The 26,624-nt window shown below is 36.2% G+C and overlaps 2 non-coding genes across 2 annotated transcripts; both read right to left on the reverse strand.

Annotated features, from left to right (window-relative positions):
• Positions 1 to 9,230: 9,230 nt before the first annotated feature.
• Positions 9,231 to 9,334, reverse strand: LOC147558678 (U6 spliceosomal RNA). The gene has a single exon (XR_015235536.1). It is a non-coding gene; the product is annotated as a U6 spliceosomal RNA (small nuclear RNA).
• Positions 9,335 to 15,912: 6,578 nt separating this feature from the next.
• On the reverse strand, positions 15,913 to 16,015 carry LOC147558679 (U6 spliceosomal RNA). Its single transcript, XR_015235531.1, has one exon. It is a non-coding gene; the product is annotated as a U6 spliceosomal RNA (small nuclear RNA).
• Positions 16,016 to 26,624: the final 10,609 nt, after the last annotated feature.

Consider the following 26,624-nt stretch of genomic DNA (forward strand, 5'->3'; position numbering starts at 1 on the left):
GAGTTTAAGGTTATCAAAACTTATCTAAAACTAATCCTAAACTAATCTCAATTACAATCCTAATTCCTAAGGAATCCTAGTTGTAGTAGGATTCCTATTTGGACCAAGTCCACTCGGTTTGGCCGAGTGGAGTGGACCTTCCAACACTCCCCCTCAAGTTAGAGCGGGAATGGAAGTAACGCCTAACTTGCAAATAATGTTCTTGAACGGTTCTGCCCCAAGTGGCTTTGTGAAGATATCCGCTAACTGATTTTCTGTACTGGTGAAGCGTGTGGCAATGACGTTGTCTTTAATCTTTTCACGAACGATGTGGCAATCTATCTCAATGTGTTTTGTACGTTCGTGGAAGACGGGATTATCAGCAATGTGGAGAGCGGCCCGATTGTCACAGTAAACTGTCATCGGGTCAGAGTGATTGATTCCAAAATCAAGTAGTAAATACTTGAGCCATTGTAATTCGCATGTGAGGATGGCTAAAGCTCGATATTCTGCTTCTGCCGAAGATTTTGCAACTGTGGGTTGCTTCTTTGATTTCCAGGAGAGAGGGCTGGATCCCAACATTGTGAAATACCCAGTAGTAGATCTACGGGTTGAAGGACAGCCAGCCCAATCCGAATCACAGTATCCTGTAATATGGAGAGAGCTGTCTGCGGATAAGAAGACTCCTTTATCAAGAGTACCCTTCAAGTATCGTAGAACGCGATGAGCTGCGTCTAAGTGTACTTGGCTAGGTGTTTGCATGAACTGACTGAGGTTGTTTACGGCAAAGGTGATATCCGGCCGTGTAACCGTTAAGTAAAGTAATCTGCCTATGAGACGGCGGTAAACTGACGGATCTGGTAAAGGTGTACCGTCGGTAGGACTGAGACGTAATTTTTGTTCCATGGGAAACTCAGAAGGACGTGCAGCGGTGAGGCCAGAATCTTTTAAAATATCAAGAGCATATTTCCTTTGACATAAAAATATGCCTTGTGAAGAGCGAGATACTTCGATACCAAGGAAGTATTGTAGGCGGCCCAGATCCTTTAATGAAAAGGCTTTATTTAGAAATATTTTTAACTGGGAAATAGCATGATCATTATTTCCCGTGATAATTATGTCGTCTACGTAGACGAGGACATAGATTTGAGTGGAGTGAGATCTAAAGGTAAAGAGAGAATAGTCACTTTTAGACTGAGAAAAGCCACGTTCGATGAGAACGGAGGAAAATTTTGAAAACCATTCTCGAGAGGCTTGTTTGAGACCATAGAGAGATTTATGGAGACGACATACTTTAGACTCCCCCTGAGATGAAAAACCGGGGGGTAATTTCATGTAGACTTCTTCATGAAGGTCGCCTTGAAGAAACGCGTTATTGACATCCAATTGATGGAGAGTCCACCCTTTAATGGCGGCAAGAGAGAGAAGGACACGAACAGTTACTAATTTAGCAACTGGAGCAAAAGTGTCATTATAGTCTAATCCCTCGATTTGGGTATAGCCTTTGGCTACTAGACGGGCTTTATATCGCTCTATAGATCCATCGGAATTGAATTTAATTTTATACACCCATTTGCAACCGATGGGCTTTTTGCCGGGTGGTAAAACAGTGATTGTCCAGGTTTTATTTTCTTCCAAGGCTGAAATTTCCTTGGCCATGGCCTCCTTCCAATGAGGGGACTTCATTGCTTGAGTGAAGGAGGTTGGTTCGGTAGATGATAAAACCGAAGAGAGAAATTGTTGATGAGAGTTTGAAAACGAGTAAATGGAAAAATAGTTTTCAAGAGGATATTTAACAATGTTAGTGTTCGAACACACATAGTCATCTAGATGACTAGGTGGGCGGCGGGACCGAACCGGTCGGCCGGAATCGGCAAGGACGGAGTCGGAGACTCGGACGTCGGATGGAGGAATCGGCAGTGAAGAATCACTGCTCGGTGGTGTTGATAAACTCTCTGCAGGCACACCAGTACCCGGGTCCTCATTAGAAGTTACTGGAGGCACCCCTGATGGGTTAGACGGTCCACTGTTAGGTGGACCTGAAGTCGGGTCAGCAGGGGTGTCTGAAGGCACCCCTGTCGCTGATTGCTGACTCCCGGGGACAGGAACAGCAGATTCATCAGTGAATCTGCTGCTGTCCGCCGGTGGAGTGGAATGGATTTTATCGTTTGTCGGAAAGACAAACGTGTCATCGTCGTCGATAGTGATAAAGGGTTCCGGACGCGAGAGAGAGGGTTGTTCCATCGGTGTGGATGACATCGGAAATCGGTTTTCAATAAAAGTCACATCACGCGAGGTAAAAATACGTCGGGTGGAGATATCATAGATTCGATAACCCTTTTGTCCGTTCGGATAACCAAGGAAGATGCCGGCGGAAGAACGAGCATCCATCTTAGTTTTGACCAAAGGAATTCGGGCATAACAAAGACATCCGAATACACGTAAGTGTGAAAGATTTGGAGGAGAACCCATGAGGATTTCATGAGGTGATTTTCCATCAAGAATAGGTGTAGGTAACTTGTTAATGAGATAGACGGCGGTTAGAACGCATTCTCCCCAAAAAGAGAGAGGGAGATGAGCTTGAAGACGTAAAGAACGTGCAACTTCAAGAATGTGACGGTGTTTGCGCTCAACAACACCGTTTTGTTGAGGTGTATAGGTACAACTACGTTGGTGGGAAATTCCCTTTTCAAGGAACCAACGTTGTAGAGAAGTATTCATAAACTCGGATCCGTTGTCCGTTCGAATTGTTTTAATATTACAATTGAATTGTGTGTGAACGTAATTAGAGAAATTCATAATTAACGTATTTGAGTCCGATTTGGAATTCATGAGAAATATCCAAGTACAACGTGAGAAGTCGTCAACAAGGGTTAGAAAATAACGACACCCGGAGGTGGAGGGGACCGGAAAGGGACCCCATAAATCCATATGTACTATGTCAAATATACTTGAAGAAGTAGTAGTACTATTAGGAAAAGGTAAGCGACTTTGCTTAGAAAGGGGACATAATTCGCACGGTACTTTATTTGATAAAAAATTAAACTTCATACATGGAAGTCTAGAATTAAAATATTGAAAACGTGAAAAAGATGGGTGGCCAAGACGGCAATGCCATAAAACAAAAGACTCATGACTAGAATTATCTCTAACTAAATTCGAAACTGAAAGGATGGGACGCTCCGTGCGAAGGAAATAAAGGTCATCATGAAGACTACCAAGCCCAATCTCCGTCTTCGTTTTTCGGTCCTGAAAAAGACACAAATCATGGTCAAATAGGACGGTACAACGAAGGGATTTAGAAATCTGAGAGACAGATATGAGATTAAATTGAAAAGAAGGGATGTGAAGAACATCCTTTAAATAAAATCTATTCGTAAAATAGATGGTACCAATATGATCAACCTTGACTCGGGAATCATCCGGTAATCGGACGTATAAATCCGGTGGTGCAAGGGAATAAGAAGAGAATCTTGAAAGATTGGAACAAATATGTTTGGCGGCTCCTGAATCAATAACCCATGGAGGATGAGAGGAAGAAGAGTACTTACCTGTGAGATTGATGAGTGGATCCTTGGTGGTGCCGTTAGAGTGGTCGGTTGGTTGCCTATTGCGATCCAATAATGCTAAAATACCTTGAAATTGCTCATGAGTAAAAGATGACGCTGCAGGCACCCCCGAACCATTATGGTTCATAGCCGAACCGTTAGTATCCATAACCGAGGCAGCCACGGGATCTTGGCGTGAACGGTTCCGTCCACGTTGATCGTAGTTGGGTGGATACCCATGTAGTTTGTAGCACGATGAAACATCATGTCCATGAATTTTGCAATTTTCGCAAAAGGGTCGAGGACGTTTAGTACGTTGTCTATCGGAACCGTTGAATCGGTTATGTGAGTAATCGTTGGAACCAACTGCTAGGGCAGCAGTGTTAGAGTCAACATTCATGGGGGTAATGAGATTTTGTTGAACCTCTTCTTGCTTGATAAGTGAATGTATGCGAAGAATTGAAGGGAATGGTTCAATTAATAAGATTTGACTCCGAATTGATGAGAACCGGTCATTAAGACCTTGAAGAAATTCCATAGCTCTATCTTGGTTGGTTCTTTCAACCAAAGAGCGACCATGACCACATATACAAGGCTCGGTGATTAGCAAGGAATTGAGTTCATCTTGAAGAGCCTTGAGATGTGTAAAATACGTAGAAACGTCTAAATTCTCTTGTTTGAGACAAGAAATAGCTCTCTTTAATTGAAATATTTTAGGAGCATTGGTTTGATGAAATCTATCAAAGAGATTCTTCCATATATCGGATGCCGTCTCATCATATAAGATAGATGATCGAAGAGGTGGGTCTACCGAATTAATAAGCCAACTAGAAACGAGATCGTTACATCGTCCCCATTGTTCTAATTCATTAGGATCGGTGGGTTTAACGATGCTTCCATCTACGAAACCTAGTTTGCCCTTTGCCCTTAAGGCTTTTGACATTCCTCGAGACCATGAGGAGTAATTATCACCGGTTAGAAGTGGTGTAATAAGAATAGTAGTAGGAGAATCCGAGTGGTGAACATCAAACGGCCCACTATTGAGAGTAGTGTGAATTTGAGAAGTTTCCGAAGTTTCGGGAGTAGTCATGATTCAAGAGAAAAAAAAAAATTGAAGGCTCTTATACCATGTGAAAAGGCTCAAACCTTTGAATTATATAACACACTCGAGTGTAACGAGTGGAGATGAAGGAGATGATGTTCACGGTTGATGACCGAGAGGGAGAGTGTCTCGGTTATAGCCGAGAGCTATGTGACAACTCTTGGTGAAGACCGAGAGTGATGATGCTCGGGTATAACTGAGAGTGAGGGAGACTCTGTCTCGGTTGTGATAGCCGAGAGACCGAGAGAGGAAGATGATGGTCTCGGATAGACAACCGAGAAGATGAAGATCTTCAGGTGAAGGCCGAGAAGAAGAAGGATGGTTGATGGTGAGAGATAGCAGCTTAGGTAAATACCTTGGGTTTATTATTCACTTTACAACTTGTACATTACATATGATATGAACCTCTTTATATAGGTTTACATGAAGAAGAGTTTAAGGTTATCAAAACTTATCTAAAACTAATCCTAAACTAATCTCAATTACAATCCTAATTCCTAAGGAATCCTAGTTGTAGTAGGATTCCTATTTGGACCAAGTCCACTCGGTTTGGCCGAGTGGAGTGGACCTTCCAACAGTTACGCTTAAATGGAAAAAATGTATGAATAACACTTAAGAGAGGCAAACATATACAGATATATAGGTGTTTCAGTAAGTGTTCTACAATGCTTTTTAATTGTCACGTACTATACAAATATACTTTAAATTCTGAATCTTGGTCTGATTTTATTAATTGTATGTCAATGTTTGTCACTTACTTCTTTACGACAATTTCCTATCTATTTATCGAGAGTTAAAGTATTTGGGGAAGCAATATGAAACTATGACCAACAAACAAAAATTTATACAACAATTTGTCTGTTGAAATGTAACATTGTGTCATTCTTACGGCATTAGATAAATTGTACTTCAAAAAAAAGATAAATTGTACCGTGCCGGAGGCACGGGTTATACCTTCTCAGTTCACGGTACATCGATGACAGTGATTTGTTGAGGTTTCTACTACCTTCTCAGTTCATTGTGGTTATAGAGACATGAGGGATGTTAGGTTTAGATTGGGAAAGAAAAAGAAATGCTAATGAAGTACCTCCATTACAAGAATCCTTGCTTTTAATACATCAATATTATTTGGGGCTGTTATGAAGTCAGACAGGGTGTCTCTAGCGAAGGCAATCTCGCGTGAGGTTATTGTATGCGTAATCTGCAAAATGCGATTCCATTAAAACCCAAAAACTAATAGGAGAACAAGAAAAACTTTAAAGAAGATTTATTTTTGTTCTTATGTTTTGGTCTGCAGGTTTAGTTTCAAATTTGTTGGTATTAGAATAGTGAAGCAATTTTTTTTATTAAAGAAGAAGAAGCTACTTGGATATAGTGGGATACTTAAAGATATAAAGTTACTGTTTAATTTATAATAAAGTTTCTTGTAGTGGTAAACATACTACATACACTTATCAATATTCCATTGTGAACACTCAAACGGTCACAAATATGATACTGGGATATCCTAAACCAGGCAAAAATCCAATAAACTTATGCAAAAAAGGTATGGAAAAATGGCAAAAACCAAGCTACCCTTACAAAAATATAAATGTAGATGCATCGTTCTTGAAAATTGATAATATAACGGGAATTAGTTTAATTGTCCATGATGAGCAAGGTAAATTCATTGTAGTTAAAGCAGAAACTTCCAGAGCAAGAAACAGTGAAGAGAGTGAAGCAATAGCAATACTCCAGGGTATCAAATGGGCAGAGGAAAACCAACACAGATTAATCATCATAGAAAGCGACAACTAAAATCTAATCCACCACCTGACAAACCCGAGTCATATAATACAATGGCAATCGAAGATTCACATACATCGAATCAGAGAAATAAAGAAGAGACTTGACATCATCAAATTCAGTTATGTGCATAGAAGGCTCAATCTACAAGCAGACAAACTGGCTAAATGGACAAGAAAGAAAAATAGATCTAAGGAATGGAATAATGTACCTTGTTTTTTTACTTTCCATGTATTGTAACAATACCTTTATGGCTTAATATATGCATGAGTTCAACAAAAAAAATACTACATACTGTTATGGATGTGCATTTGTGCGTCACTAGACCAATTTTTTTTCATTTGTTTACTTTGTTCTGTTACAGTTCTAACCCATAAATAATCAATGAAACTTTTATACAAATCGTATCTCTTTTTATTTGGTTTCAACCACATTAGTGTAATTCAGATTTTTTTAATCAAAACTATAACTAACTATGAACTTTCTTATATTCGTTCCATGTTTTTGCCTTTGTTTCCTTCAAAAAAGAAAACATCCGTGCCGGAGGCACGGGTCATATCTAGTGAAGTACATAATGAAATAAAGATATATGAAAATAAATTGAATACATGTTGGTCCATGCTAGGTATGCCTCATCTAAGATGTGACTTCGTTGACCTAAATACCAAAAACAACTCATATACAAAATTTTCACTTTTCGAAATGTTAATTGGGTTTAACTATAAAGAAATACAAGATTAAAAGACTAGAAAATTTAGTAATTGGAATCACATACCAGTGAAATTTGATTTTATTCACCAAGGATACTTCAAAAAAATCAATATAGCAAGTTATCAATCTAGTAAACCAACTATTATTGGATTTTAACAACAAAGTATAATACCTTAATAAGACATATTCAATGACTTGTGTAGTTGAAATTTTTTATTAATTATCCTAAGATCTTTTCTTGTTGCTATACTTTGAACTGATTGGTGGTGAAATATATGGGTGTAATGAAAGAATCCTCGTGATGAGATGGAGGAGAGAAGGTGATGACTAGTTAATGGTGTGCTAACGGTAACTGAAAAAAGGGATCATATGGAAATATTTGATAAAGTTAGGGGCTAGGCAGGAAGCTGGTCAGTGGTCACAAAGTTAGGGGTTGTTAGGGAAATAAACCAAAAATTAATGAGAGTACAATTGGAAAAATCATGTCATTTTTTAAAGTCAAACTTTAATTAATGACGTTCCCTTAAAAAGTTGGGTTTTCAAAATAGGTCATTCATTTTGAGACTGAGGGAGTAACATTTATGTCCTTGTGTTCTACGTCTCGTCAGAAATGACTCAGCCAGCCCGCGGGCCACTTTTTCAATCAAGCCATCATTTATTCTCATAATCTTAGATACCAAATAACTAAATTACTACGATCAACATCATTCTTAGAAGTTTATTCAAAAATGAATCTGCCTTCATTTTTGTTAGGAATGAAGTTATTTTGTTTCAAATTTGGAAGTTGTTCCATCGTGTGTTATTCATACAAAACCAACATTATGATTCCGCCCGCAGTATATAGAAGTGGGAACTATTACTAAAACTCACTATTGCATGAACTGAGTTATGTAGTAGTTCGCGGTTGCTTCTTGTAGATTTCACCTTAGGTACATTCGTGCAAGAAAGGAGACTGTATGAGGAGTTTTCTACTGCTGATCTATCTTTTGCTTCATGGAAGGATTTTGATTTGATCAACTTCATCCTCATTTTCCTCTCTTTTTTCAATGAATTGGTGTAACGCCTTCTTGATGATCAGAAGTTGGACAGATCAATCTGCCCACATCAGGCAAGAGGTGTCTTGCAATTGTCTTTGGCAGGGGAGTTCTGTTTTTAGGACTTCCATCCTAAAAGATAGTCCGAGATGGAACTGAATGACGAACTATGATTCATATACTTGACACAAGTACATGAAAAACAAAAAAGAGAAAGTAACTACAAGATGTCGATCACTTGACACTTTCATTGGGATCAATTGCTAGCTAAGAAATATCCCGATGGACTTCCGAGTATTGATGGATAACTCAAGGTTCATACTCCCCAATACCTCATGTCTAGTCTATTCCTCATCTCCACTCTGGATACTCTACTCCCTTTGCTGTACCGTGTGTCGGAATCCCTGTAATTTTTTTGGGTGGATTTGCAATCCAGCACTCCAAATTTAGCGTACCACAAACTCCATTCTCCAACCTTTTTCATTATAAACATCTATAAATTAAACCAGTTGAGTGGTTAAGTAACAGTCCAAACTATAACAGACCCAAAAATAGCGTATCGAACTATCAAAGAGATATCGCCCTAATGTATCGCTTACTCACATGGTAGCGCATTCCATACACGTGCTAGAGCAACTGAGTCAAGGTAATATAGTCTCCGTTTCCATTGTACCAGCGAAAATGAAACACTTCTAGTACTACCCAAACTCATAAAAGGATAGCTTTTGTCCATTTAACATGAATAGAAATATAATTAAGTATAACTAAATAATGAAGTGATTAGCAACTCAATTATCAATCCAGACATTTTAACGAACATCTTGAGTGCAGCTTCTAAATTTATATTGCATATTCATAACAAAAAAAATTCCAAAGTTTATTATTGCGAAGATTCAGACGACTCAATTATCAATTGATATTTCTTTCTCAAAAGAAAATAAGATGTTCTATGCAGTGGGTACTTTGGGTTAGAAACAGAAATCTCACCTTGTCTATGAAGAAAAGAAATTTAGTTTAGAGCTCAAAAGATTTGAGAAGGGTGAAATATGTTTCGTAGAAAAGAAATAAAAAAAAAATTTGGACCATTTTTCGATTTGTGCGTGTCATCCTTGACGAAGGGGCCATGCTAATCTTCTCTGTATCGTTCCAATTTTATCAGATGTCCCCGAAGGGACAAATACTAAGGTAATCTAGCCTTATATAAAGAGTTGAAAACTATAGAACACCTTCGATGTGGGACTATATGTAAAATGGGACTTTATGGCTAGAAGAGAATGTAAAATAGTATATCTTGATTGAGACTTTCAAATATTGTAACGGTAAAATCGGAGACATTTTTAAGTCTTTAGAATTAGTGCTTATTGAAAGAGTTTATCTGAATTTTGAATTGAATAAAGTCCTAGTCTTTAGGGATATTTTTCTGTTTTGACTTGGTCCAAGTTTCTGTTAGCACTTTTGCTTAATTCTAGCTTAGTGGCTGTTTTCTCGTTTCTTTTGAGTTAGTGTACTGATGGCTATTTAAGCCAAAGCTATTGTCAATAAAGTTGAGTCATTCAGTTCTCAGTTCAGCTTGTTATTTTATTTTGGTTTTATCCTATAATCAAAGTTCCCAACAATCTGGTACCAGAGCCAACCTGAAGAAAAATCAATATCAAAGCAGCAGTCTTTGAAGTTCTTGCAGCAGCAAGGAAGATGACTACAGAAGGGAGTTTCGTTCAGCCGGCCATTCCTCGCTTTGATGGCCATTATGATCACTGGAGTATGCTAATGGAAAAATTTCTACGATCTAAGGAATTTTGGGGGTTGATTGAGCCTGGCTATATTGATTCGACCAATGAATCTGTGCAAACAGATGCACAAAAAAGGAAGAATGATGAGATGAAGTTGAAGGACCTGAAGGTGAAGAACTATCTCTTTCAGGCGATTGATCGAATGGTGCTTGACACCATTCTTAAGAAGGATACTGCCAAAGATATATGGGACGCCATGAAGAAAAAATTTGAAGGTAATGCAAGGGTGAAGAGGTCTCATCTTCAAGCTCTCCGCAGAGAATTTGAAACTCTTGAAATGAGATCTGGTGAAGGAGTAACAGATTACTTCTCTAGGGTTATGACAGTGGCCAACAAGATGAGAATTTATGGAGAAGATATGCAGGATGTTAAAGTAGTCGAAAAAATTCTGCGTTCTCTGACTGAGAAATTCAACTATATCGTTTGTTCGATTGAAGAGTCAAAGGACATTGATGCTCTTAGTGTTGATGAGTTACAAAGCTCATTAATAGTACATGAACAGAAGTTTCAAAGACGTAATGATGAGGATCAGGCTTTGAAAGTGACAATTGAAGGAGGAAGAAGTCATGGTCGTGGTATCTATAGAGGAAGAGGAAGAGGAAGAGGAAGAGGAAGAGGAAGAGGGAGAGGTAGAACAAACTTCAACAAGGAAATTGTGGAGTGTTATCGATGTCATCAACTTGGACATTTCCAATATGAATGTCCTTTTGGTAACAAAGAAGCAAATTATGCAGAGCTTTATGAGGAAGAAGAAATGCTCTTGATGGCTTATGTGGAGTTGCATGAGGCCAGAAGAGAAGATGCATGGTTTCTTGATTCAGGGTGTTCTAATCACATGTGTGGTGATCGAACTATGTTTAAGGAACTTGACGAAACATTTCGACATTCCGTAAAACTGGGTAACAACACTAAAATGAATGTGATTGGAAAGGGAAGTGTGAAGCTACTTGTGAATGGAGTAAGTCATGTTGTTGCTGAGGTATACTATATTCCTGAGTTAAGAAATAATCTCTTAAGTATAGGGCAGCTGCAAGAAAGAGGCTTGGCCATTTTGATCAAAGAAGGAAAGTGCAAGATATTTCATCCCGAGAAGGGTTTGATAATTCAAACCAACATGAGTGTCAACCAGATGTTTATCCTGTTCACTCAGTCTCAAGCTCCCTCTCATAGACGATCGGATCAATGCCTACAAACAAGGACACAAAATCTGCCTCATCTTTGGCATAGGAGCTATGGGCACTTAAGCTACAAAGGCTTAAAAACCCTGCTGTATAAGAACATGGTACATGGACTTCCTCAATTTTCTGCCACCACTGTGACCTGTACAGACTGCATTAATGGGAAGCAACACCGTGACCCCATTCCAAAGAAGAGTACTTGGAGAACAACTCAAAAGTTGGAACTTATCCATGCCGACATTTGTGGACCCATCACTCCTACATCTAACAGCAACAAGAGGTACATTTTGTTATTTATTGATGACTATAGTAGAAAGTCATGGGTGTGTTTTTTGGTAGAGAAGTCAGAAGCTTTTAACTCTTTTGAATGTTTTAAGACTACGGTTGAAAAGGAGACAGGGTTATCTATTAAGTGTTTGCGCACTGATAGAGGAGGGGAATTCAATTCAAATGAGTTCAATAATTTTTGCAAACAAAGTGGAATCAAGAGGCAATTAACCACTGCTTATACTCCGCAGCAGAACGGGGTAGCTGAAAGGAAAAACATAACCATAATGAATATGGTTTGTTCCATGTTATCTGAGAAAAGCATTCCGAAGACCTTCTGGCCTGAGGCGGTTAATTGGACTATCTACGTTTTAAACAGGTGTCCTACATTAGCAGTTAAGGATGTTACACCACAAGAGGCTTGGAGTGGAGTGAAACCCTCAGTAGGTCATTTTCGGGTATTTGGCTGCATAGCACATGTTCATATTCCAAAAGAGCAGAGAACAAAACTTGATAATAGAAGCATTACCTGTGTTTTATTGGGAGTTAGTGATGAATCAAAAGGTTACAGGTTATTTGATCCAATTTCTAAGAAAATCATTGTAAGTAGGGATGTCATTTTTGAAGAAGAAAAGCGATGGGATTGGGATGTGAGTTATGAAACACAAATAGCAGTGGACTTAGAATGGAATGATGATGAAGGCGAACATGATGGGGTGACTGAAATTGGGAATGAAGAAAATATTGATGGAGAACTAGAAGACACTTGTGATGAAGAAGTCAGAGAAGAAGTTATTTCTAGTGTAAGCGAAGAGAGAGTGGGGGAATCAAGGCATATTCGTGAGAGGCAACCTCCGAGATGGATGCGTGACTATGTTAGTGGTGAAGACCAATTTGAGGATGAAATACATATGGCATTGATGGTGTCAACTGATCCATTGCACTTTGAAGAAGCTGTGAAAAGTGAAAATTGGAGGTTAGCCATGGACAGTGAAATTCAGTCCATTAAAAGGAATCATACATGGACACTCACTGAGCTGCCATCCGGGGCTAAACGAATAGGAGTAAAGTGGGTCTACAAAACCAAATACAACGAACATGGAGAAATTGATAAGTATAAGGCTCGTTTGGTTGCGAAAGGATACTCTCAGCAATACGGAGTGGACTATACTGAAGTGTTCGCACCTGTGGCAAGGATGGATACAGTAAGAATGATTATTGCTCTAGCTGCACATAAAGATTGGAAGATTTTCCAGTTGGATGTCAAGTCGGCTTTTCTCCATGGTGAGTTGAGTGAGGATGTTTATGTAGAACAGCCAAAAGGATATGAAAAAAAGGGCAGTGAGCATCTAGTTTACAAGTTACACAAAGCCTTATATGGACTAAAACAAGCTCCACGAGCTTGGTTTAGTAGAATCGAAACACATTTCATTAGTGAAGGATTTCAAAGGTGCGATAGTGAGCAAACACTATTCACCAAGAGAAGCGGAGAAGGAAAAATTCTAATTGTTAGTGTTTATGTTGATGATTTGATTTTCACAGGTAATGATGAAGTTATGATGTCTGAATTTAAAAGTTCTATGTTAAGAGAATTTGATATGTCAGACTTAGGGAAGATGAGGTATTTTCTTGGAATCGAAGTGCTACAAAAGTCTAATGGTATTTATATATGTCAAAGGAAATATGCATTGGAAGTTTTAAGAAGGTTTGGTATGATTGAAAGTAATTCAGTAGGCACCCCAATAGTTCCAGGTTTCAAAATGAGCAGAGATGGAAATGGAAACTTAGTTGATGAGACACATTATAAGCAGCTGGTGGGTAGTTTAATGTATCTCACTGCCACGAGGCCTGACATGATGTTCGTTACTTGTCTCATTAGTAGATATATGGCAAAACCAATGGAGATTCATCTACAAGCAGCTAAGAGGGCACTTCGATATTTAAAAGGAACTATGAACTATGGAATTTTTTTATAAGAAAGGAGGAGATGGTGAATTGTTGGCATTTACAGATAGCGACTATGCAGGGGATATTGAAGACAGGAAGAGCACATCTGGTTACGTGTTTTTAATGGGTTCAAGTGCTGTCTCATGGTGTTCAAAAAAGCAGCCTATTGTGACTTTATCAACTACAGAAGCTGAGTTTGTGGCAGCTGCAGTTTGTGCTTGTCAAGGAGTTTGGATAAAGAGAATTTTGAAAGAGTTGGGGCATTCTGATGGAGGTTGTGTTACTGTAATGTGTGACAACAGTTCATCTATCAAACTATCAAAAAATCCAGTTTTGCATGGTCGCAGCAAGCATATCGATGTGAGATTTCATTTCCTGAGAAATCTTACTAAAGAAGGGGAAATTGAATTAGTTCATTGTGCTAGTCAGGATCAAATAGCAGACATAATGACAAAACCCTTGAAACTTGAAGTTTTTCAGAATCTTCGAAAGCTATTGGGAGTCTGTTCAATTTCTGATGTAAACTAATTGCTTCATGGCGTTTAGTTTAAGGGAGGGAATGAAAGAGTTTATCTGAATTTTGAATTGAATAAAGTCCTAGTCTTTAGGGATATTTTTCTGTTTTGACTTGGTCCAAGTTTCTGTTAGCACTTTTGCTTAATTCTAGCTTAGTGGCTGTTTTCTCGTTTCTTTTGAGTTAGTGTACTGATGGCTATTTAAGCCAAAGCTATTGTCAATAAAGTTGAGTCATTCAGTTCTCAGTTCAGCTTGTTATTTTATTTTGGTTTTATCCTATAATCAAAGTTCCCAACACTTATTTAGTTTTTCCAATGGGACAGAGACTCAGAGTTGAGCTTATTACAGGAACGAGTTCTGTAAAAAGAGAGACTCTATGTGGAGTTTTCTGCTGCTGAACTATCTTTTGCTCATGAAAGGATTTTGATTTGATTAACCCCATCTTCATTTTCCTCTGTTTATTCAATGGCTTGTTTTAATACTGTAATGCCTTCTTGGGGATCAGAAATTGAACTGATCAATGTGTCCTCTTCAGGCGAGAGTGGAATCTTGGGTCTTGCAATTGCCTTTGGTAGGGAGTTCTGTTTCCAGCCAACTCAAGTAAGACCTGCACTTTGACGAGATAGTTTAAACATGCAGCTATAAAATTCATGTAATGAGCAATTTGATCATGCGTGAATATCTCATCTATATACACTCTCATCCTACAAGATAGTCTGAGATGGAATTGAAGGACAAAACACGAGTCATACACTTAACACAAGTTCATGAAAATTAAAAAGAGAAAATAAATACAAGCTGTTGATCACGTGAAACATAAATTGGATCATTTGCTTGCTACTCAAGAAATATTCCGCTGGACTTCCGAAAAATATATTGTTTACGAGCCTCATGAATTGTTATTTGAAGGAACTTTGCTACCCATTCGATGACCAGTAAGGATGGTTTATCTACTGATGGTATGAATTTGAAGGAACTTGTGCCCAAGGAGAATGTAAAACAGCAGAAGAAGAAGAAGAACGACCAAACAAACAAACAATTTAACAATCCCGATAATTGGATAACTCAAAGTTCATACTAGGGCATCTGTCAATTCATCGACAAGACGACAGCGTATGGATGCCACAGTTCCAGTATAAATGGATAACTTGAAGTTCATACTACCCACCAACGATTTAACAGTCCCCTGTATCGGGTTCCTTTACACTTATTCGTTGGATTCCTGATCTGGTACTCCAAATTTTGCATAATGGAAACTTCATTCTCCACCGGCGAAGCGGCCATCTTAATATTTTCACCGGCTATAACCGGTTCGTATTTTGGATGAATTTAAGAGTATTAGCTTGGGCTTTCCGGTTTGCTTAAAATTTGGGGAAGTTTTAAAGAGACCTCCATTTTTGAAAGAAAAAAAATACACAAGTTTATGAAAATTAAAGAGAGAAAATAAATACAAACTCTCTGCCTCTCCATCACTTCAAAGTTCAAACTATACCAGCCCAAAAGTAGCGTAACGAAGAGGTAAAACCCCTGGCTTATTGCATACTGATATGGTAGCATATCTGTACTGGAGCGAAAGGCATCGGTTTCTCCTAACCAACCATTTTTTACTTCTCTAGTATTTACCTGTACATAAAAAAAGGAAAGGAATCTAGTACTACCCAGACTCATCAAAGGAAAGCTTTGTTCATTCAAAATGAATAGAAAGATAAGTACGACTAAATTATACACTGACTACCTACTCAATTATCGATTCAGAACTTTTTAACAAACATCTAGTAGCCACCTTCTAATTGAGATTTCATACTCATAAAAGAAACTCCAAATTTTATTATTTGCGAAAATTTAGACTACTAAGTTACCAATTAATGTATTTCTGGATGTTAATTTTCTAAACTCGTCAACAAAATTACTGTTTCTTTATCAAAAGTTAATAAAATGTTATGGGAGGTTCGGGCTAGAGACAGAAATCTCACCTTCTGTATGAAAAATAAAAATAAATTAAAAGCTCAAAAGATGTGAGAAGGGTGAAATCTGTTTTCAGATAAGAAATCAAAAAAAAATTTGGACCATTTCTCGATTTGTGCGTGTCATCCTTGCGCAGGGGCCATGCTAATCTTCTCTGTATCGTTCCAATTTTATCGGATGTCCCCGAAGGGACAACTACTAATGTCACCTACCCTTATATAAAGAGTTGAAAGCTTTCAAACACTACAGATGTGGGACTATACGTAAAATTGGACTACTTGTCCAGATTTTAGATTTAATTCTGAAAAATATTAAAGGCGCCTCTCTCAAAACAAATTTAGGAAAAGAAGTAGAAAGTGGTGCCTTTAACAAAGCGAGACTGTTATAAAGTTCACTTCAACTTTAGGATATTAAGGGCAATTTAGCGATACCTCTTCACCACTAATGTCTAATTAGCGATACTCTCTTTTTTAATTGGATATTAGTGAAACTCCTTTCTTTTTACACTTAAAAGTACAAAAACACCCTTATGCTTATTGTTTTGTCTATTTTTTTCGATTTCTAATACCTCTTCAATGTTTTGTCGACGTATCTTCATTTTTCACCTACTTTTTTTCTCTCTTATCCATTGTTTTCTACTTTAGCATTAAAGTTATCGAAAATTTAAACATAATAAATCACAATAATTCGAAATAAAAATCATAAATTCTAAAAAAATATTTTAACTTCTCATTTGTTTAAAGTTGTATGTTATAATTAATGTTTCCGAGTATAAACAATTTGAAAAAGACCTCTTGATATTTGTTGTTTTTTCTATTAATTATTACTCATATACATTCAAAAAATAAATATTCAAATTCAAATTATGAATTGAACGAAAATTAAAATGTTAGAAGAGAAATTATTAGTTGAACTTTCAATTAGATAGAAAAATTCATGAAAGATCGAAGTTAGAGTGTTTTGTCGTCCGTGAACTTACAAATTAGATACAAAAATTTATCGAAAGACCGAAGTTAGAGAGTTAAGTTGGTCGTAGTCATATGAGAGGGAAAAAAATAACAAGTGTAGGGCTATTTTCGTATTTTTAAGTGTAAAAAAAAATCACTAATATCCAATTAAGAAATAGGGGCATCACTAATTGGACATTAGCGTTGAGGGGGTATCGCTAAATTCCCCAGGTATTAATGATGAAATCACATATCAGCCTGAAAATGAGAACACTTGAAAATTCAACCAACTTAACTACGCCCAACACAACTAGGCCTAATCCAATATCAATACATTACCATGTTGGGTTACTTATTGGAAGATATATGCAGTCAACTAGCTGATTCAGCATCTGGACCGTTGAAAACTCACTGTCCAGATCGAACACCCTCCAAATTTCAAAACACTTTCAATTCCTTAAGAAATTGGGAACTGCTAAGTGTGCATCCTTCACTTGATGAGTCAAACAGGTAAAAGAACGGTCTAAATTAAAGTCAAACTTTGAGAAAAAATTGTCTTTTAGAGAAAATGAATCATTAAGTCAAGGATTTGGTCATTGTAACACTCCCCTAAGAAATTTCACACTTTAGGTTTTCAGCCAAAATTGTTCTTTGGCCATCTCACTCTCTCGCCGAAGCTATCTCCTGCTTTCGTCTGTGTTATCTCTACCTTCAAGCAAGACTCGACTTCATGTTGAAGGCGAGTCTGACTAACAAAAACCTAGATTTTCTTTTAAGAGGAAGAGCATTTCAATGTTTAGGAAGAAGGGCATTTCATTAATGTTTTAGGGTTTAGTTAATTTTTCTATTGATATGTGGATAAGATGTGTTGGGGTTTTGTTAGTTTCAATGTTCATGAATAAGAACATCTCAATTAGGATTTTGTTAATATTCTACTGATTTTTTTATAAGATGTGTTTATAGAGTGAATATGTGCTTAGTGTGTTTAGTTTTCAGAGTTTTGAATCTGAATGGTTGTTATGTATTAAAGCAATCGATGGGTTTTATGTTATGTAAACCCATACTTTTGGACTGGTATGTCTAGCACTCAGCGTAATGAAGATATCAATGCTTTTTTTGATGAATACGTAAATGCAATGATGACTTGGAAGCAATTTGTGGAGCACTGTGAGAATGATTCAAATAAAAAATTTGAAAATGAAGTAATGGTTGATTTAAGGTCTTTCTCAAATACGATTCATTGCACGACTCATTTAACAATGAAGGAACAAATTTAAAGGGTATACACAATATCAAAATTTCAAGAGTTTCAAGCAGAGTTGACTGGTCAACTATAACGTTGTTTGATTTCAGTTAGAAAGACATACATTGTGGTGGAGCATGTTGTAGAAGAGACAGTTAAGTTTGGAGAGCAAGAAGGACTCATAAAATCTATTGTTTTGTTCATGAAAGCTAAAACTGAAGTCCGATGTAGTTATTGTCTATTTAAGTCTAAAGGGATTGTATGTAAGCATGCCATTTTTGTGTTACATCAAAATAGGAATCTATCGTAATGGAAATTATTTTGGATCTATTCTGGATCTTTTAGTAATAGAATTTATTTATGAATTTGGTGGAATTGCGTTGATTGTCTTTTACTTCCATTTTTAATCTTTTTATAGTGGATTTTATTTTGTGATGGTAGAGAAGACCATTATCCAAACGCATCGGAGGATGCAAAGCAGTAGATTGAGTTAACCCAGTTAGGCAGACATTGCAGCCCCAGTTTGAGCAGCATCCGGGATGCAATTTTGTGCTGCAATTGCAACATTTGGGAGCAACAGTTAGGCTGACATTGCAGCCCCAGTTTGAGCAGCATCTGGGATGCAATTGCTGCTTCAATTGCAACAGTTTTGAGGACCATTTAGGGCTGCAATTGCAGCAGCCACTAGAGCACCATTTGGGCTGCAACTGCAGCAGTTTGGAGTTGCATATCGGCTGCAATTGTCTCAGCATTTTAGTGCAACATTTGGTCTGCAATTGCGGGAAGATTGTATTCAAAGGATTAAAGATTGTATTCAAAATTGTATAAAGAGTGTATTCAACATTTGGCCTGCAATTTAAGTTCAAGGCCTCATTAGTTAACATATAAGCAAAGAATTAATGAACAATACCTCCATGATTGCGTTTCAGAATTTAAAAAATTCAAGACAAGAAAATCTGAGTAAGGTGCTGTTTGTTTTTTTATCTGAATCTGAATTATCTGATCTGAATTATCTGAACTGAATTTGGCTGAATCTGAATTTGTCGAATTAGTTTACAAGTAAGATGTTTGTTTATCGCATCTGAATCATTAAATCTGAATTAACCAAATTACATTTATAACCCCACTTATATATTTAAGGAGAAAACAAACCCTATCCTTTACTTTTCATTTTTTTTTACTTTCTCATTCTCTCTCATCCCCTCTTTCCTAAACGGCAGCTGCTGCTTCCTAATCATCCAAATCCTAGCAAGATTTTACTTTCTCATGCATCTCTCAAGATTTTACTTTCCTAATCATCCCCTCTTTGTTAGTTTCAATTTCATCCGAACCTTAAATCACGTAATATTAGTAAGAAGATTGTGTTAACTTCGGATGATGTTGCAGTTGATGATGGAGTGGCAACTGTTGTTGTTTTTGCTCACCCTCTCTCTCTCTAGCCGAAGATTAGCCAAAGTTAGATCGTTACCGGATCTGACAAGGATTTCGAACAAGATAACCCTCACCCGACCCGGCAGGGTTCACAAAGCTACTCATGCAGTGGTGGTGGCCGACGACGGTTCATAAAGCCCTTCTTGTGGCAGAAATGGTGTCTATTATGGTGGTGGGGTGTGTTTGAAATCGTAACGTTTCTTGTTTTTTTACCTGTGGTGGTGGTGTTATGTCGGTGGTGGCGGTGGTGTTGTTTGTGGTGGTGGTGTTATGTTGATGGTGGTGGTGGTCGCCGGTAGAAGTTTCTGGAGTTGGTACAAAAAAAATTTTAGAACACGGGGGGTATAAGCCTCATTTAACAGCATTTCAAAAGTTAGACTTTTTTCAGACTTATTTTGAAGTCTAAAATGTGAGGACATTTATTCGGCCAAATTCAGACATGTAATCGATTCAGACGAAATTTCAGATTTTGCTAGATACAAAAACAAACATCAGAAATCTGAATTGGATTACAATTCAGATTTCAGATCTGAAAATATCAAAAAACAAACAACACCTAAAACATTTGAACATGGAGCAATAATCTAAGGCCCAAAATTCGGGTCAAAATATGAAACCAAGCCCAACCCGGAATAATAACTCAGAAAAAAACCCTAAAAGATTAAAATACCATCTTAACCTTATAAGAGATTTAACTTCCCTCTAGTATCCCTCCACCATTTGAGGTTCATTTCTAACCCAAAAGATTAAATTACCATCTTAACCTTATAGAAGTAGTGATGTCAAAATTTAGAAAAGTTTGTTTTCCTTCTTTATCTCCAAACTCCACTAACAATATCCTACAACTAGGAACCAATTATAATAACCAAAGCTTAAGAACTACTAAAGAAATACATTTTTGTTACATTGATGGAGAAAGTTTGTGTTCATGAAGTTGTAGAGATATACTTTTGGATTATTTTCAGATCGCCCCTAGAGTATAACTAGTTTCTTGCAAGACAACTCAAGTCAGGGAGAATGACGAAACGGGCCAATTTTTAAATTTTCAATTTCTCATGTGACTTAAAAGATCATATTCAATAACAAAATTATATATACTTCTCACACTTATTACCAATGGTTCCAGAACTGTCTAGAACTGTCTATAATTCTACATAGATAAATTCTCACCAAAATTACTCTTATATGCTAATTATTCAGTATGCAGTGTCTTGCAAACACATTGCAGAGTCTTGTAATGACCTTGCAGTGTCTTGCAAATCATTGTTTGAATTGATTGAAAGTTGCAAGAACAATTACATAATGCTTAAATTTTTCAATCTTTTCAAATAGATTCTAAATTTCAAACACTCCAAGTTACATTTTTTATAAGACTAATTGCTTTGAAAATTTCTAAAAAAAAACGGGAGCTCCACCCACGAATCCCAATAAAAGGAAAGGTCAACAACGTTTGCCAAATAAATTTCGAACATATGAAGTTACATTTTAGTTTCTATTATTCCTTTGAATATTTCTTGATATTTTTCCTCATATTTTTAATTAGGTTTTCTGATATTTTTAATTAGTCAAGGAGTATTTTTTATCTTGAAGAAGAGAGTGTCTCTAAAATTCTTTAGAGAACATGTTGCAAACTTATTTGACGCCTAGCTTGTTAAAAACAAAGATTGTTTTTCTAACCAGAACAATCAAGAAATTGGGGTTAACCCACGAATTAACCCACCTTAACCCACCTTAACCCACCACTAGTGATTTAGTTTACTCCAATGTCTCCATTTTCCACTACCCCAAGAGTTTTTATTCTGACGGCACAATGTTTTAATCAACCATGAATTAACCTACAAACTAGCTCACTCGCGAATTTAGCACAGGAAATAGGCTCATGGGAAGGTAAAATATTTATGAACTTATGCATGAAATAAAAAACACTCATGTTCTATTTATGAAATCTTTGATCCTGAACTTTTCATGTATTAATTCCAATAGAACAATCTTATTTATCATGAGATTTTTATGGATGTTACCATATGCAACTTCAATTTTACAAAGGACAGCTGTGGGACAAAAATAACTAAATAAAGCTAACTAAAATAGTGTCCTAAATTGCTAACTACACCAACACAAAAAATCAAATATAACCGAATTTCTTCTCAATTCTATACACAACTCTAAATAAATTATCAGATAAAATAACTAAATAAAATTAATTGAATATTGTCTTAAATTGCTAAACCAACACTACACGAAAAAAATCAAATATAGCAGAAATTTTTATCCAAAAATTTTGAAGTTCAAATTTCTATTACCATAATTAATTATTTATAAATAAAATTTATTAGAACATTAAGCAAAAAAGTTAACCAAATATTAATAAATAACCAAAAAATATTATATTCCAATCAGATCATTTCATGTTGTAATTCAGGGTAAAATCCAATAGCCCCATTCAAATGCACAAAGTAATAGTTTTCGTGCTAGGTCTCTTTATGGGTCAATCGGTTGCTCCATGGATCGGGTGTGGCTGATCCACTTATGAGTTGGTGACTGGTAATAGTTTTCGTGCAATGTTAAGGTTATATACAAAAAAACATAGATTGTGTTATTGTGAAATTAGTAATTTATCAGGTGTAGATTGTAGTAATTTTTTTTAGATTCTCAATATAATATTTGCTAAATAACACTAATAAATTAAAATTTATTTTTGTTTAATAATTTAATAAAATAAAAGGTTGTGTCTAGTGAATAATTTTGGAAAGTTAAAACATAATTGTATTTAGCAATATAAGATTACAAGAGATATTTGCTAGATAAAACCAACAAACCAATTTTTGGTGTTGGTTAGCAATTTAATGAAAAATAAATAGTTGTGTCTGGCAAATAGCTTTGTGAAGCAATTATGGAGCTTCGTTTAACATTTGTCATTTTTATATATTTCCTTGGATAAGAAGAATTCTTATATCATCACATTTATAACATGAACATGTTTAGAGATCAAAATATTTATGATATAAAATATGAACCCTTGGCATATAAAGTAGATATACAATTTAAGAAGCGACCAAAATATCACAAAGGTTTTAACTCTCAAAATTATTTTGTAGAAGGGTATTCTCTACTTCAAAGAACCTCTTGCGAGAACTGTGTATCTCTAAATTGGCAAAATAGAAATTGGATAAATTTGATGTCCAATAATGAGACTTAACACCGAATTATTTAGAGATACACTGGATTCTGACATTGGAGATACTCTTAGACAAAATTAGTGATCACACTATGCAACAAAAAAAAGTTTGCAGCAAATATTTTATGTTTTCAATCGACACAGAATATTAGGTTTATTCTGTAGGTCAATCTAGAGAGGATTGTATATTAGGAAAAAGGTTCCCGAGCTTCGTGGAAACTCATTTGCTACCAGTTTGGATGTCTCTGGGGCTCTTACATTGAAGGACTCCAAAGATCATTTTTATCAATTTACAAAATCAAAGACTAAACTGAACTAACCGAATTTAAGTTAATAAGTCCCTCTCATCCACAGATCCACTAACATGTTTGATGCATCATCATCACAACTCAAGCTCTCATCATCTTCACATTTACCAATTGTGGCATGAACAACATAAAACTCAGATTCTAATCAAAAAATCTGATTCATACATAAATTCATGTGATCACTAGGGAAGGGACCTTAGAGTCTAACCATAAGATCTAGTATATATTTTTCAAAGAGTCCCAGACTAATTACAAAACATATATCTTGATTAGAAAATTAACAAAGAGAAAGATTGTACAAAACTTAAGAGGCTAAATCAAACTAGAATTGTTTAATATTAGGGCACATGCAAATTTCCTCATACAAGTAAATAACGATCTTCAAGAACTTACTCGACACACATGATTATCTGTGCTTCTCTGTATTAATCCAACCTATCTCTACTACCTTTATTTCGCAACAAAACCTAGAAAATTCACCAAATAATAAACAACAAAACCTCGAATTTCTTCAATAACAAAGGAATTCGCCCATGAAACATTAATGTTTTTTCGTTTTTGTGTGTTAACATTACGTTGAAAGCTAAAAATTAGCAAATTAACCAAAATATGTGTGCACCCTAGGGTAGAATTTGTAACTCAAGATGGCATTCCATTTTCACACCTCAATATGAAAGAAACATAGACATATTGTACTCTTGCAAAGACCAAAGACATTAACTAAACAATAGAAAGAAGAATGACCAGGTGATATAATCTGCTATATCAGCTTGGAGAGGTAACATATATATATATATATATGAAGATGAAAAAAAAACAAATGTCCATACTCTGAAAAGAAAAATACTCATGTGGGAATATACAAATGCCGCAGGCAGGGGCAGGGCGGAACCAGGATTCAATGCTAGACTGGGCAAGTCTAAAATCTCTATCCAATAAACTTCTACTTCTGATGTACATGGACTTACAAGATACAGTGCAAGACAATTTTTTAAGTTAATATGACGTAACATTTATCTTTTTAATCTCACCAGACAATAAAAACCGATTTTCGACTTATATTTATAAATTAACATAACATCGGATAACTCAATTGAGTACCAAAATATCAATAGACTCTTCATCAAATATTATACATCTTACAATGACAAAAAAGTTGCATAATTTTATAATTTATTAATCTAAAGTCTTCATATTATGATTACTCAGTGATATTTGAAGCAGAAAAAGTTATATAGTCAAAAACGTATCCAAGCAAAGACAAGATTTTCTATAGTTACTGATCACTTAATAATTTGAAACAAAAATGAAAATTAAAATCAATATATTGGAGGAAAAAGGATTTGAACCCTGATCTTTGGGTTGGAAGTCTACATACTCTACCACGGTAGCTAGAGTTAGCAATAAATAAATATGAGTTAGCAATAGATAAATATGTAGTTTGAATTTAATACGTGGAGATATATAGCCTGGTCTCCAGACCATTCCTGGGCAGGGGTGACCCATGTGAAGACTACCTTGGCAATGGCGCACCCTAGTCTTTATATTTTTCCTTTTTCAAACAATATTTTTACTTAGGCCAGCGCTTTGGGGAAAGCTAAAAAGTTTCCGGGGTGTGAAGACTTGGTCAAAAATTGGTCAAATTTGTTTGACAATTTTATTTAGGGGGAAAGCAAAATAGCTTCTCCACCTCACCTCTCTCTCTCCACCTCACTTCTCTCTCCACCTCACCTCTATCTTCTCCGATTAGATCGCCGACCGGAAAATTTTCCGGCCGGCGACCATTAAAAAAAAAAATATTCACTCTCTCTCTCTCTAGAAACTCCGGCGAAGGGGTTTCCCTTCGCCGGAGTTCCGGTCTGTTGAAGAACAGACCGGAACTGGTCTGTTCTTCAACAGATCTGGTCTTCAACAGACCGGGACTCCGGCGAAGGGAAACCCTTCGCCGGAGTTTAAAGAGAGAGAGTGAGTGAAAAAAAAATTTTTTTTTTTTTTTTAATGGTCGCCGGCCGGAAAATTTTTCGGTCGGCGACCAAATCGGAGAAGACAAAGAGGTGAGGTGGAGATAGAGTGAGGTGAGGTGGAGAGAGAGTGAGGTGAGGTGGAGATAGATTGAGGTGAGGTGGAGTGTTTTTTTTTATTTCCCTTAAAATTTATTTCCCAGGAAAATCTCTAAAATTATACATATTCCCTTTAAAATTTTACAGCCCGGAAATTATTTAGCTTTCCCCAAAGCGCTGGCCTTTTACTTATTTACATCAAAGTGATTCCAAGTACAAAAAGGGTTCTACTTAAGCACATTTTCGAAGGAATCTTGTTCACCTGTGTACCTAGAGATTGCAATGCTCCAGCTGATGCGATTGCGAAATGGGGAAGAAGAAATGAGGATCGAAAAGTGTGGAATTCTGTACTTTCTTTTGTTTCGGTTCTATTTTTTAGTTGTTTGGTTTGTATTTTGTACTCTCGTTGTTCTTTAATGCAATGTTTTCTCATCAAAAAAAAAAGTACAAAAAGGGTTTGTGGATCTAATCCAATCCCCTTAAGCACATTTTGCTTCTTTTTTCTTTCTAATTAGGTTTTAATTCATTGTTGGGTTATTCAGACTTTGACCCTAGCTATTTAGCGAAATTAAGACTTTACTCTCAAAATAAAACTGGTACGGTGTTAACTTCTATTCTCGATTTTCTGTCAAATATTAATTAAGTAGTTCGTGAGCCAACCATGTGCACGTCTTTTGACAAAAATACTCTTAACAAAATATTTAGGGTTATTTAGATATTGACCCCCAACTACTTAGCGATATTAGGACTAAATCCCAAAATGAAAATTTGTTTGGGGTTGACCTCATGCTCAATTCTTCAGTCAACTATTTGTTAAGTGGTTCACATGGCAATCACGTGCATGAGTTTTGACAAAAGCACCCTTCATAAAATGTTTTTGTAGTTGCCGCCAGAAAACTCTTCTGAACTGTAACTTTCTCAAACCGAATCTCATAGAACCTAAAAGGTAATCTCTTTTCTGATCACTTTCTTTATTAGAATCTCCCTTTTTAGATTTGGCAGTCATGATTCCAAGGTTGAAACAAAAAAAAACTTCGTACAGAATTTACTTAAAATTATTTCATGTATCAAATTTGGCAAGTGATTGAGGCATTTTTCAGGATCTATACGATGACCAACAATAGGTGTCAAAATAAATAGTCTACTATAGATCTATATGACCATATTGACTACTGATTTGGTATATATTCTTAGTTACTGTATGATTGAGAAAAAACTCCAATAACTGGTTGAATATTTTCAATCTATTAAAATAATCATGAAATTGGGCCGAACACCCAATCTAAAAAAAATTAGTTAAAAAGACGTGTTATACTTTCTTTTTTTTAAAAAAATTCAAAATTTTGTATTTTTTTTGTTGAAAACCTAATATTTTTGTAAAGATGTTGCAATGGGTTGTAAGGTGTTGCAAAGCATTGGGCAGTTGTTGTAAGGTGTTGCAAGAATTCCCAAATTGTTGTAAAGCGGTTTCGAAGTTGTTGCAATGCGCGAAGCCGCTCCAAAGTTGTCGCAAGGTGTTGCAAATTAAAAAAAAATACTCAGAGAGTTGAAGACTAAAAAACATTTTAACCAAAGCCCAAATTTTTTAGGGAATTTTGGCCAAATTTCCCTATAAGATAATTTCAAGTCAGATTC

This window comes from Eschscholzia californica, unplaced genomic scaffold, assembly GCF_041429995.1.
Source record: "Eschscholzia californica isolate CP2 unplaced genomic scaffold, dmEscCali1.0.p SCAF_2, whole genome shotgun sequence".
Lineage (NCBI taxonomy): Eukaryota > Viridiplantae > Streptophyta > Magnoliopsida > Ranunculales > Papaveraceae > Eschscholzia > Eschscholzia californica.